General features: G+C 46.9%; 1 long non-coding RNA gene and 1 pseudogene across 2 annotated transcripts; one reads left to right on the top strand and one right to left on the bottom strand.

Moving 5' to 3' along the window:
* Nucleotides 1-3,715: 3,715 nt before the first annotated feature.
* On the bottom strand, nucleotides 3,716-4,668 carry LOC119367549 (annotated as a pseudogene).
* A 772-nt stretch (nucleotides 4,669-5,440) lies between these two features.
* LOC119363081 lies at nucleotides 5,441-8,370 on the top strand. 2 transcript variants are annotated; one of them, XR_005173747.1, is made up of 6 exons: nucleotides 5,441-5,605; nucleotides 5,749-5,899; nucleotides 5,981-6,050; nucleotides 6,293-6,490; nucleotides 6,650-6,737; nucleotides 7,854-8,370. It is a non-coding gene; the product is annotated as an uncharacterized LOC119363081 (long non-coding RNA). The 2 variants fall into 2 exon arrangements; XR_005173746.1 differs by lacking the exon at nucleotides 6,650-6,737 and having other exon boundaries at nucleotides 5,443-5,605.
* The last annotated feature ends 3,011 nt before the right edge of the window (nucleotides 8,371-11,381 follow it).

Genomic DNA, 11,381 nt, shown 5'->3' with positions numbered 1-11,381 from the left:
TGGAGATGCTCTTAGGTCACCGCTCACCAGCGTACGGCTGTGGTCAGGACTCAGGAAGCATCCCCGTGCCCTAATTTTCACATGTTTATTGTGGTGGTTGTGCTTGATTAGGGTTAGCTAGCTCCACGTCACCGAGCTCCGTAGTCAGAGATCGCATGCAATATCATGTGGATGTGGGATGTGTCTATCGGCAAGGCGGTTGCTTTGTTGCAGGTTGAGCAGAAAACGACTTGCGGGTATATTAGTTGGGAAAATTGAGTGCAGATCAGCATACCTTCTCTCTCTCTCTCTCTCTCTCTCTCTGTCTCTCACTCTCTCTCTCTCTCAAATGAGCAGACTTGCAGGTGAAGGACAAGGTGCTGAGATACACAGTAGTGTGATGAACTATATTTGACTTCGCTAGTTCAGAATCAGTTGAAAATGACCATTCCATGACGCCGTCCTTTTCATGTTAGCGTGACCATTCTTCAAACAACTTAAAGCTACCTAACTCCTCAGGTACCAAAGCCACACACACAAATATCTTCAGGTACTTCATTGTATTTTGGATCGATTTTTTACCATAAGTTTAAGTTGTATGTAGCAAAAATAGTACTCCCTCCGTTTGACACTCCATTCAAAACTACTTTCGAATACAAATCCAGCAATACACTTTTTATAACATATTACTTGATACCCTGAATGCATGGCGCTTTAGGAAAAATACGTTAACCGAAGCTACGTAACAAAAAGACTATAGATTATTAACTCCTTCTCGGCTTTTATACATTACTTTCGGCGTCGCGTTTACTCCCCTTAGAACAACAAGAATATCTCTCGCAAATATAAGTAAGTTTTAATTTATGCAAAATAAACAATATTGAAAATAACAGTCACTAACTTCATTGGCACACCTTGTTGTTTAGACCCCAATTGGATCATTTTCGTTAATAAAATGGGTGAAAAAATATATTTTGTAAGTACCTTTAATGAAGATTTTTTATTTCTATTATGTTGGGATAAGACAACATAATGTTGCGTGTATTTTTTTTAGTTGCTGCGACAAAGGTTATAAAGATCTGTAGATGTAAGATAGGTTATAAAAAATCTATTGCCCACAAAAAAGATCTCCTTCTTTTGTTCGTTGGATGAAATTTAAACTTGCTTACCATTCAATAGTTCTCACATCCTTATTTGCTTTGGAACGTGAAAATGTTTCCACCATTCACACCAACTTTGGCTAAGAGAAAACACCCAGCTTGAATGGTGAGCTATATCAAAAACTTTGGCTAAGAAAAAGAAAAAAACAGTTAATTTTTTATGGCAAAATAGGCATCCGCCTTCGAGTTTTTCCATGAACATCTGAAAAAACCCCGCAAAAAAACCTATTTGTAAATATAAAATCGCCCATAGTATATAGGTGATGTTTTGGACCTATGTATAGAAATTTATTAAAACTTTGACTGTTGATATCGTTTTAAATAATTATATAGAAACTTTGAAAATCATATGTGTAGATTTGTCGAAAAATATTTTGAAAATATCATTATTTTATTTCATGTTTAGTTGCAAGGAAGGTGTTGCGTCCATTTCAAAGGCAAAAAACTATAGAATGACCAGGCTTACTCAGGAAACTAGACCGAAAACTAAAAAAAGTTAAACAACACCGCTAGGCATTGACCATGCTAGACCACCAACACCAACGTGACCCTAGCCCGAGGAGTGGTGAGCAGAATCTTCAGAAAACGCCTTCAATGAGGAAGATAACGTCGCCGTCCCCAACATCAACCCCTGTTGAAAACCAAGCTTTCGCCCTGAACTGCATATAACCATCCAGCCAAACTTTGGTGAAGAGTGCGGTAACACAAAAGAGGCCCCAAGCATTCGACCTACTTTGGACCGTCAATTAATATCCAAAGCATCACTTATTTACGACATGAAAGGAGTAGTTTGTTCAAGACTTAAAAACGGTATGCCAGCAACACATGCTAATGCTATTTCACTTCTCTTACATGTAAGAAACCCTTGGAAAGACTTTTTGTTTTGTTTGTAATGAACCATTGCTAGCTTTTGGATAGAGTCTTTGTTATCTTATACTCTCACTGTAACTAATATAAGAGCGTTTAGATCACTACTTTAGTATGCTATAAACGCTTTTATATTAGTTTACGGAGGGAGTATATTATAGGAGTGAATTGCAAAAAATCACCACATTTGGGGCATCGTTTGCGGAAAACCACCAGGTCACTAATCCTTTACAAAACTCACCGCGGATTCAGTAAACATTTTGCAAATAGCACTGATCGGGTGATTTGGCCCGTTTGATAACTTCATGACAAGTGGGCCAGATTGCAAGGAGCTGACTTAGCAAAAAAAATTACACACACACCCCTGGATCTGAAAAAGAAATGCAATCGACCCCCTCGCGCGCACAGGCGGACCTCGCGGCCTGGAGTTCGTCCCCGACCTCGCCAAGGCCGCCCCTGCGCCACCTGGGCCGGAGTACAAGGGAGCCAGCAGCCGGAGCTCATAGAGCTCATGGCCGGAGGGTACAGGGGAGCTCCCTCCCGGCGGTTGCTGGCTCATGGCCGCCGGAGGATCCGGCTTCGGCCAGCGGCCTAGGCTATCCTGGAGAGAGAGAGAGAGAGAGAGAGAGAGAAAGAGAGAGAGAGAGAGAGAGAGAGAGAGAGAGAGAGAAGGGGGGAGGGAGAGCGATACGGGAGGAAGGAGAGGGAGAGGGGACGGCGGTGGTGCCCGGTACACCGGCGAACTGGCGGCGGCCATCTGCGGGCAAGTCGGAGCGGCGCGAGGCTCGGTGGCGTGTGCGCACGGGCCCGCGGGGCTCTCCTGCGGGCGTGGAGGTTCCAATGGCGCGAGCAAGGGGCAGCGGGAGGTGTAGGAGCAGGGAAAGAGGCGCTGGATAATGGCGGAGCCGCCGGCGGCGGCGGCCGAAGCGCACGGAGGTTGGGCCCCATCCACGGTGTCAAGCAGCCTGGGCGTCCCCGGCAGACGACCGAGGCACGACCAAGGCATCCCGGCGGACACATGGCAAAGGGCGCCGTCGTGGCTTCAAGGTCGAGCTCCCGGCGGCCGCCTCCGCTTAGTCCACGCCGCGGCCGCTGCACAGCTGCTCTAGCTCCCCGGTTTTCCATCACCGTCGACGTTGTGCTCCGGCTCCCCGTCTACACATGCTGCACATCCAGAGAGAGCCATGGTTGCCGCCCCCACCGGCTCCCGTTGCCGCCGTCGGTTGCCTCCTCCCGATTGGATCGGGCGCAGGGGTTGATTGCTTTTTAGTTTTAGATCCAAGGGTGTGTGTGTAAATTTTTTGCTAAGTCATCTTCTTACAATCTGGTCCCACTTGTCAGAAAGTGATCAAATGAGCCAAATCACCTGATCAGTGCTATTTGCAAAATGTTTACCGAATCCGCGGTGAGTTTTGCAAAAGATTAGTGACCTCGTGGTTTTTCGCAAACGATGCCCCAAATGTGATGGTTTTTTGCAATTTATATGCTTCCAACGAAACGTGGGCTCTTGGGCCTTCTCTGTCAACGCAAAAGACAAACAACTTTATTGTCTGAAGCGCATAATGTAGCAAAAACACAAGAAGTCTTTAGTGATGCACATAAGTAAATCCGAGCACAGCTGCAATCTGAAACTCCAAACACAAACATCTTATTCATGTGCATGTACATAAAAGGAACAGATTGAGCAGTTGCACCATGCAATACGTCAGGACTCAGGAACTAGAGTACGGGCTCTAACGACATGTACAACACATACACGTGTATAACACACACACACACACACACACACATGTATATTATATAGTTTAATAATACTTAGATAATGGATACTGTGCGGATGTAGCTAGTTCGATCATGGCTTGGCCTCTGGCTTTGGAAAATGGAACTCGGGTTTCGGTGGCAGCTCGGCTTTGGGGAACGGCGGCATTTCGTGCTTGGGGACCTCTGGCACAATAGGGTGCGGTAACTCGGGCTCCTTCAGCGCCTCAGGGTGTGGCACATGGGGCTCCTTCGGCACATCTGGCATGGCATGGTGTGGCATTTCAGGCTTCGGCAGCTCTGGTATGGCAGGGTGCGGCAGCTCGTGCTCCTTCGGCACCTCCGGCACGACAGGGTGCGGCAGTTCGTGCTTCTTTGGCACCTTTGGTACGACGGGGTGTGGCACTTCAGGCTCCTTAGCCACCTCCGGCACATGCGGCACTTCAGGCTTCGGGAGCTTGGGCACAGCAGTGTGCGGTGGTAGTTCCTTCTTTGGCACCTCGGGCACCACGGGATGTGGCACTTCGGGCTCCTTTGCTACCTCGGGCACAACCGGATGCGGCAGTTCAGGCTTCGGGAGCTCTGGCACAACAGGGTGCGGCGGCAGTTCGTGCTTTGGCACCTTGGGCACCACGGGGTGTGGCACTTCGGGCACGAGAGGGTGCGGTGGCTCAGGCTTGGGCAGCTCGGGCACGGCAGGGTGCGGCGGGAGTTCGGGCTTCGGCAGCTCCGGGACGATCGGATGTGGTGGATACTCCTTCTTGGGCACGGCCTCCTCTAGCCTCTAGGTGCCGTGCTGCGCTGCTCATGGAGCTGCATGAGAGCAGCAGCGCCATGAGGAAGACAAGGGAGGCCATGGTGTTCTTGCGGCGTGTGCTTCTGGTCCGTGTGTATCGATCTGCGAGGCAACTTGTTGATGTGATGCTGGGAAACATGATAGGAGCTGGTATTTATAGCCAAAAATGATACACCTACAAAGCGGCGGGTATACATGCATGCATGTTTGCGGTAGACACTAGTAGTGTTCTGACTGAACTTTGGTGCCTTGGTGGCATGGTAGGTCACCTGCATCTCCAACTGAAAAAAAGGGCACCTGCATCTGCGTAATCCATCTCTGCCTATGTGCTCTACAAAAGAGTGTACACCGAACACGAACGTGAAGTGTTGATTCGGTGATTGGTCGGTTCGGCAGCTCAGCTGCAACTATCCGGCTGATCTCCGAACATATAACACGGTAGGCATTAGGAGGCATTTTTAAATGCCTTGAAATGGTAAGAAAAATGCCTTCAAAGAGCTACCGTGGCGTTCCTAAAAAACGCTAAGTATACTCTCACGAAGGGAAAGCTGTTTGTTGGCACTTTCCAAGAATGCCTCGGATGGTCAAATGTGGAGGCAATTTTAGAAAGTGCCTCCAAAAGTCAGAACACCTCAACATAACTGAACTGGGCAACCATTCAGCGCGACTCTGCTGCAACGACCACAACACACACAGCAGGCTGGCGCTGGGACTGCTGCGCCACCTCATCGGGGGGAGACTAGTATACAATCTGAGTTTACCGTGGAAGAATAGAAAAAAGATCCTGGGCCATTGGATTTGGGATGTATGGCATAGATTAGAGAGGTGGGATCTGTACAGATCGTGTGCAAAACTTTCCCTTTGCTCCCCACGAATTTGCTTCAGGTCCTTCTTCTCCTCCCTCAAACGACACATCTCTCTATCGCTCTCCTGTTCCCCTATCGCTCGCCGAACCTGGCGGCTGCCCAGATCCGGTGATTCCCTGGTGGACGACGACTACTCCCACGACTGCTCCCTGCCTCCCCCCTCCCAATCCGGCATTCAGGTCAGTTATCTCCATCTCCCGGTCACCCCATCGTCGCGCTGCACATCATCGTCAGGGAAAAGGCCACAGCCGCCACGGTGTTCTCCTCCCCGGTGGCCGCGAGTGCCCCGCCCGCTAAGCTGTTCACTCTTATCTTTCCGCAGGCAATCTGGTAGTGCTCGAGCGCGTGGTGATGCCACCACGGTATCCTCCTCCCCGGTGCTCCTAGGTCCAGCATTAGCTCACCGGAGCCAAGCCGGTGACGCTCGATCTGCTCGCCTCCTTCGCCTCGCATGCTCAGCAAGCGACATCAAGGTTAGATCCGTTTCTCCCACTCCCTCCCATAGATTTCTCTCTGTAATTTGGCTGATTCCAGTTAGTATTCTTTTTCTTTAGGGGAGGTATGGATTTGGATGTAGCTCACTGGCCAGGAGAACTTGCGGCGCCAACACACCAATATAGATCCGTACGTGCTGAATAGGCATACAGTTATGTAGTATGTGCAGTTTACTTGCTCTGTTTTTATGGGGATTTGGGAATTGTTCATACGTGCATGATCCAGATCTGTTTTGTGATTTCTGTTGTCTATTTCATGGTGAACCAAGTGTGTTTTATTTTCTTCTTTCTTTCTCTTGATATATAGCTGCTAGCACATTTGTACAATTCACTAATTTAATCGTGCCTGCTTGCTCAATGTCTATTTTATAGATGATCCAAAGCACTGTCCAGGACAAGTCGCTGGCTGCGCTGCTTGTAGATGAAATTAAACTGCTCCTCGGACTTGACCTGGAGCATGCAATAAAGCATGTATGTCGCGAACAAAATGTTGTCAGCCATGCTCACGAAAGGACCTGATGAGATAAAGCAGTTGTGCTCCTTAGACTGTAGTGCAGCCAGTTAATTAATGTAAGTTTTTTCCCTCGCAAAAAAGTCTATTTTATAGATGGCCGACATATTATCGTGGGAAAGTGTTCAACTGTTTTGGTCGGAATGAACTGAAAGCTGATTATTTTGAAAATGCATCATACCACACTGATTTATTATAATATTGTTACGTGTCCTCAGGTTTTGGCTTACACTTTTCAGCTATATATTGTCATGCCAACTCACTGATACATGATTATGGTTGAAGAACAATGCTGAGCAGTGCAAGGTTACACCATCACATCACAGTTCAAACACATCTTCTTTTTCTTGATAGGTTTTGAGATAGCTTACTGCGCTTATGCCCAATGGTAGTTTAACCGGGCATCTTAAATATTCTAATAATCACACTGGTGTGGCACAGCACTGCTTATGCCCAATGGTAGGTTGCTGGCTGCTAGTTAGGAACAAAAGGTGCATAAAGGTCCAAAAGCAAGAAATGATTTGATTCGTAGTGCATAAAGGTGCTTAATTTTTATATCATGAATTAGGCCATTGCAAGATATTTTTCTGTGTCTGGTTGAAACAGCAGACCGATACAACTCTCTGATTCTCCATTGTGCGGCCATAAATATACCTTTAAAAGTTGGATATACACTTGAACAAGTTCAATAAATCATGAAGGAGCAATAATATACACTTGTCTACATTATTCATTTCTAAGATCATTGCCTAAGATATTATTGCTGTTGTAAGGCAAGTATTACTATGAAATTGTATTGGTTGAGTAAGTATATCATTTTTTGTTTTTAGTTTGCATTCATTTAACCTTTCGCTTGTTAGAAATAATACTCTTATTTATCTGTTTGTTTTCAGTTTGCATTCAGTTTTGCTTTGGATCTGGTGCAGATGTGCCTTTGTGCCGTCATAATATAGTTATTTGTTTGTTTCATGTTAGAGTTACATTTTTCCTTTCTTAGAAGCCAAATTTGAGGTCAAAACTATTATGCAACACACTATTGATTGTGGCCAGCAATGAGAAAGTGCTGGGATTGCAATGTCATATCAGTGCTGCAAAAATTGCTCCTTCTAATTTTTAACCATGAATCAATTTTTTAAAATAATGCTTGGTGTCTGATGGAATCCATCAGAATAACAATTTTGGTGTAATGAAGGATAAAGCATTTTTACTTGCACCTCCTCCCCGTGCTTGTGATGTCCTGGTCCGTTATCTGTCAATTTCTTCATTTGAAATTGAAGTACTGCCCATTAAGCTTAATATTTCATCTCTTTGGTTAGGCAACCATTCCTGCTCTGCAACTTGCAGATTTCTCCCCGCTAGCACAATGATTTGTTCTTGTGCTCAAAAACTGAATGATTTGTTTGGTGTATCATCTTTTTCCAGCATATGAAGATTGATGAACAAGAAGCAATATCAATGGAAGCAAAGGAATAACTTTTCTTTCATGTGCTATCAAGATAGCAAACCTGATGCAAGCTTTGGTAGCGATGCTTATTCAGTGGGGATCACTTCAGTCCTTCACACTTGGGGTTCGCTGTTCATGTCGTGGAAAAGGATGTCATGTTATGTACCAAGTAATATATGTATGTGTCTTGTGCACTCAAATTAGGATGGATGACATGCACTAAAAGGTTCTTGCCTAGGATGATCCACTTAGACATGTATTCAAAAGATCATACTGGACATATATTCCCATATTTGTCTGGGTCCATCTTTGGATTTATTAGGAACAGAATGGTTGTGATGATTTGAAGTAGAAAATGATCATGTCATTATATGTACCAAGATATACATGTATGTGTATTGGGTACTCAAGTTAGGATGGATAACACGCACCGAAATTTGTCTGCCTATGATGAGATCCACTTGGAAATGTATTAAAAAAATTGTGCTTGACATACCATATTTGTGTCTGGGTTGATCCAGCTTTTGATTTACTAGGAACAGAATGGTTTTCAAGATTTGAAGTTGCCCAGATTGAATATGAGAAAGTTGGGGTTCTTACTGCAAAATGTCATGTTTATATCTAACTGTTAGTAGGGGGGTTTTCATCAAATGTACAATAAGTAGCCTGAGACCCCTCCACTCCGATCTGTACCGACAATATTGGATCCAACAGCCAACGTTGTGTTTTTCTATTCTTTCACTGTAAACCCATTTTCTATTCTAGTCGCTCCCACCTCATCGTGGTAACTATTATTAATAATTAATAATTAAGCCCGTCGCTAGGCCACCTTGTACTGTAGAGCAGATCGTGTGTATTTTTTAGGAGCAGACCTCCCAACGTAGGAATACAGCAGCTTTTAGTTCACGTATGAGATACAATTCACACAGGTTATCAGAGGGCTCCCCTTTTAAACAGCCTAAATTTCTTCTCGCTAAGCAGTATGGGACAAAACAAATTGGTATGCAAAGGCTTTGGACGAATTAAGAAAAAATGAACCGATAATACAAACAGTGCCATGGATCGAACAGGCAACCTCTGCGTAACTCAAAAATCGATTTGCCACCAAGCTGCACGCTGGTACTACAGTTGACGACATGAAGTATATTTATATATTGTGTGCATGTGGTTAGGTGTGGTGCAAAACCTGACGGAAGGCGATTTTCAGAATGCCTTTGATTGAGCAACATGGGAGGCACTCTCTGCAATTGCCTTGGAAACTAGGACATTTGAAGGCGTTTTTTAAGAATGCCTCTAAGGAACACAATCTAAGGCATTTTTCAAAGCGCCTTGTAGAAAATGCCTTTAAAACTTAACCGTGTTGTAGTGGAAGAGTTGATCGATTGCTCGGTCACGCGTACGCGTAGGACCGTCCGTCGCCGTACTACCGTGTCAGGTCACTGGTGCACGGTCGTCGTGGTACGGCGGGTGTTTGGTCACCACTCACCAGCGAACTGAGGCATGATAATTTCGGGGGATGTGGTCAGGAAATGCCGGAACTGGAAGCATGATTTATAATTTTATATTGTGGCTGCAGTGCGCTTTCGAGCATTTTCTTCCATTTTGTGGTGGTTGTGCTTGATTAGGGCTAGCTTCGTGATTAGAGTCACATGTGGTATGTGTCTATCGCGGTTGCTCGGTTGAAAGTTGAGCAGAAAACGACTTCCGGGTATACTAGTTGGGAATACTGAGAGCTTGACTATTTGTGTAACAATTTGTCTAATTCACATTTAGATGATTTTTAAAGATATCACATCTAAGCTCTCATAAATATATAATGCAGCAACAAGAAACAAAAAAAACTAGAAAAAAAATAGACCACAGACGGAATGGACATGAGCTTAAATGTGACATAACTATATCACATCTAGATGTGTTCTAAACAGGCCCTGTGCCTAAATCAAATGAGCAGACGTGGATGTCAAGGACAAGCTGCTGAGATAGTATATCGCCTTCCTTTTCTTGTTGGCGTGGCCATTCTTCACGCAACTTAGAGCATCTCCAGCCGCGCCCCCAGGACGGCTTCCCCAGGCGATTTATTATCGCCGACGCCGAAAAAACAGCCAGTCGCGTTCCCAGAACGTCGAATTCCCCCGGCTCGGCCCGTTTTTGCGCCCGGTGCTCGCAGGCCGAACCCGGTGCACTGGGGGGCGCTCGGGGGCTCCGGCGCAAGGGAAAAGCGTTCCTGGGGCCACATTGACAGGCGAAAAGTCAAGCCACCCGCCCAGATTCACCTCCTGCCCCCCGCGCTCGGCCGCCACCCTGCGCCACCCTGCCGATCCCGGCGCCGACCACCACCCGCCGCAGCTAGGTAGACCATCTCCCGCCAGGAAAAGAAGGGGTTTCGCCGAGGCAGCCTCTTCGCCGCCGCCCCGGGCACCTTTTTCGGCGCTCCAGACGTGCAGGGCCTGTACGCCGGCGGGCTTGCGCCCACCTCGCCCACAAGGTGTTCGGTGAATTGCCCGGCCCAGCGATGGACTCCGAAGACGAGGAGGTGCTCGCAGCGTTGCTGGATGAGGAAGCCGAAGTCGACGTCCAGGAGCAGGAGCATCTCATGGTGCTCGCCGCCCTCGCCGGCCTGCTCGCGAGCAGTGAGAAGCCGCGGCGAGGTGGCTCGGCGCTTGGGCGGGTGAAAGCAAAGAACCGGCATTGTCTGGAAGGCTACTGCATGCTCTACTCGGACTACTTCGCCGACGCTCCATTGCACGGTGAAAAAATATTTCGGCGTTGTTATCGAATGAGCCGAAAGCTTTTCCTCCGGATTGTGAATTCCATCCGGGAGTTCTACAGTTACTTCAAGTGCAAGAAGGATTGCATCGGCACACTTGGATTCACCTCGATCCAGAAGTGCACAACAGCTATGAGGATGCTTGCATACGGAGCTCCTGGTAATTCACTCGACGACTATGGGCGCATGGCCGAGTCCACCACCATTGAGTGTTTCTACAAGTTCTGCAGGATAGTGGTGGCAGTGTTTGGGCCGCAGTACTTGCGCACACCACAGTGGTGGCAGTGGCAAACTGGATTGACTACCTCAATATGCGTCAGGAGATCCGAGATCCACAGGTGCATCAAGAACTGCAACACAATCTGGTGGAGCACCTATGGAGGCTCAAGGGCGAGGCCGGGAATGACATGTGATGAAACTTGAGTTTTTATTTGTTAAACGATATAATTTGTAGTGAAGTATTTGATTTATGTGATGAAACACGCCGAAACACGCCGAACTATGTGACAAGCTAATTGATTCCTATTTTGTATGCGAAAATTCACGTCGAAACCCGCCGAACCGCGCTGAATAGGCCCGATTCACACAGTTATCGGGCCATTTTTGGACACATTTGGGCCGAAGGTTGGGTTGAATTCGGCGCCCGGAGGCGACCTGGGGGCGACGACTGGGTGCTGTACCACCCCTAGCGCCGAGTTTATCGCCGGCGCACCCCAGGACGCTCTTTTTCAACACCCCG

The sequence above is a fragment of the Triticum dicoccoides genome, chromosome 2B, assembly GCF_002162155.2.
Source record: "Triticum dicoccoides isolate Atlit2015 ecotype Zavitan chromosome 2B, WEW_v2.0, whole genome shotgun sequence".
Taxonomy (NCBI): Eukaryota; Viridiplantae; Streptophyta; class Magnoliopsida; order Poales; family Poaceae; genus Triticum; species Triticum dicoccoides.
This window is presented reverse-complemented; position numbering and strand designations above follow the sequence as displayed.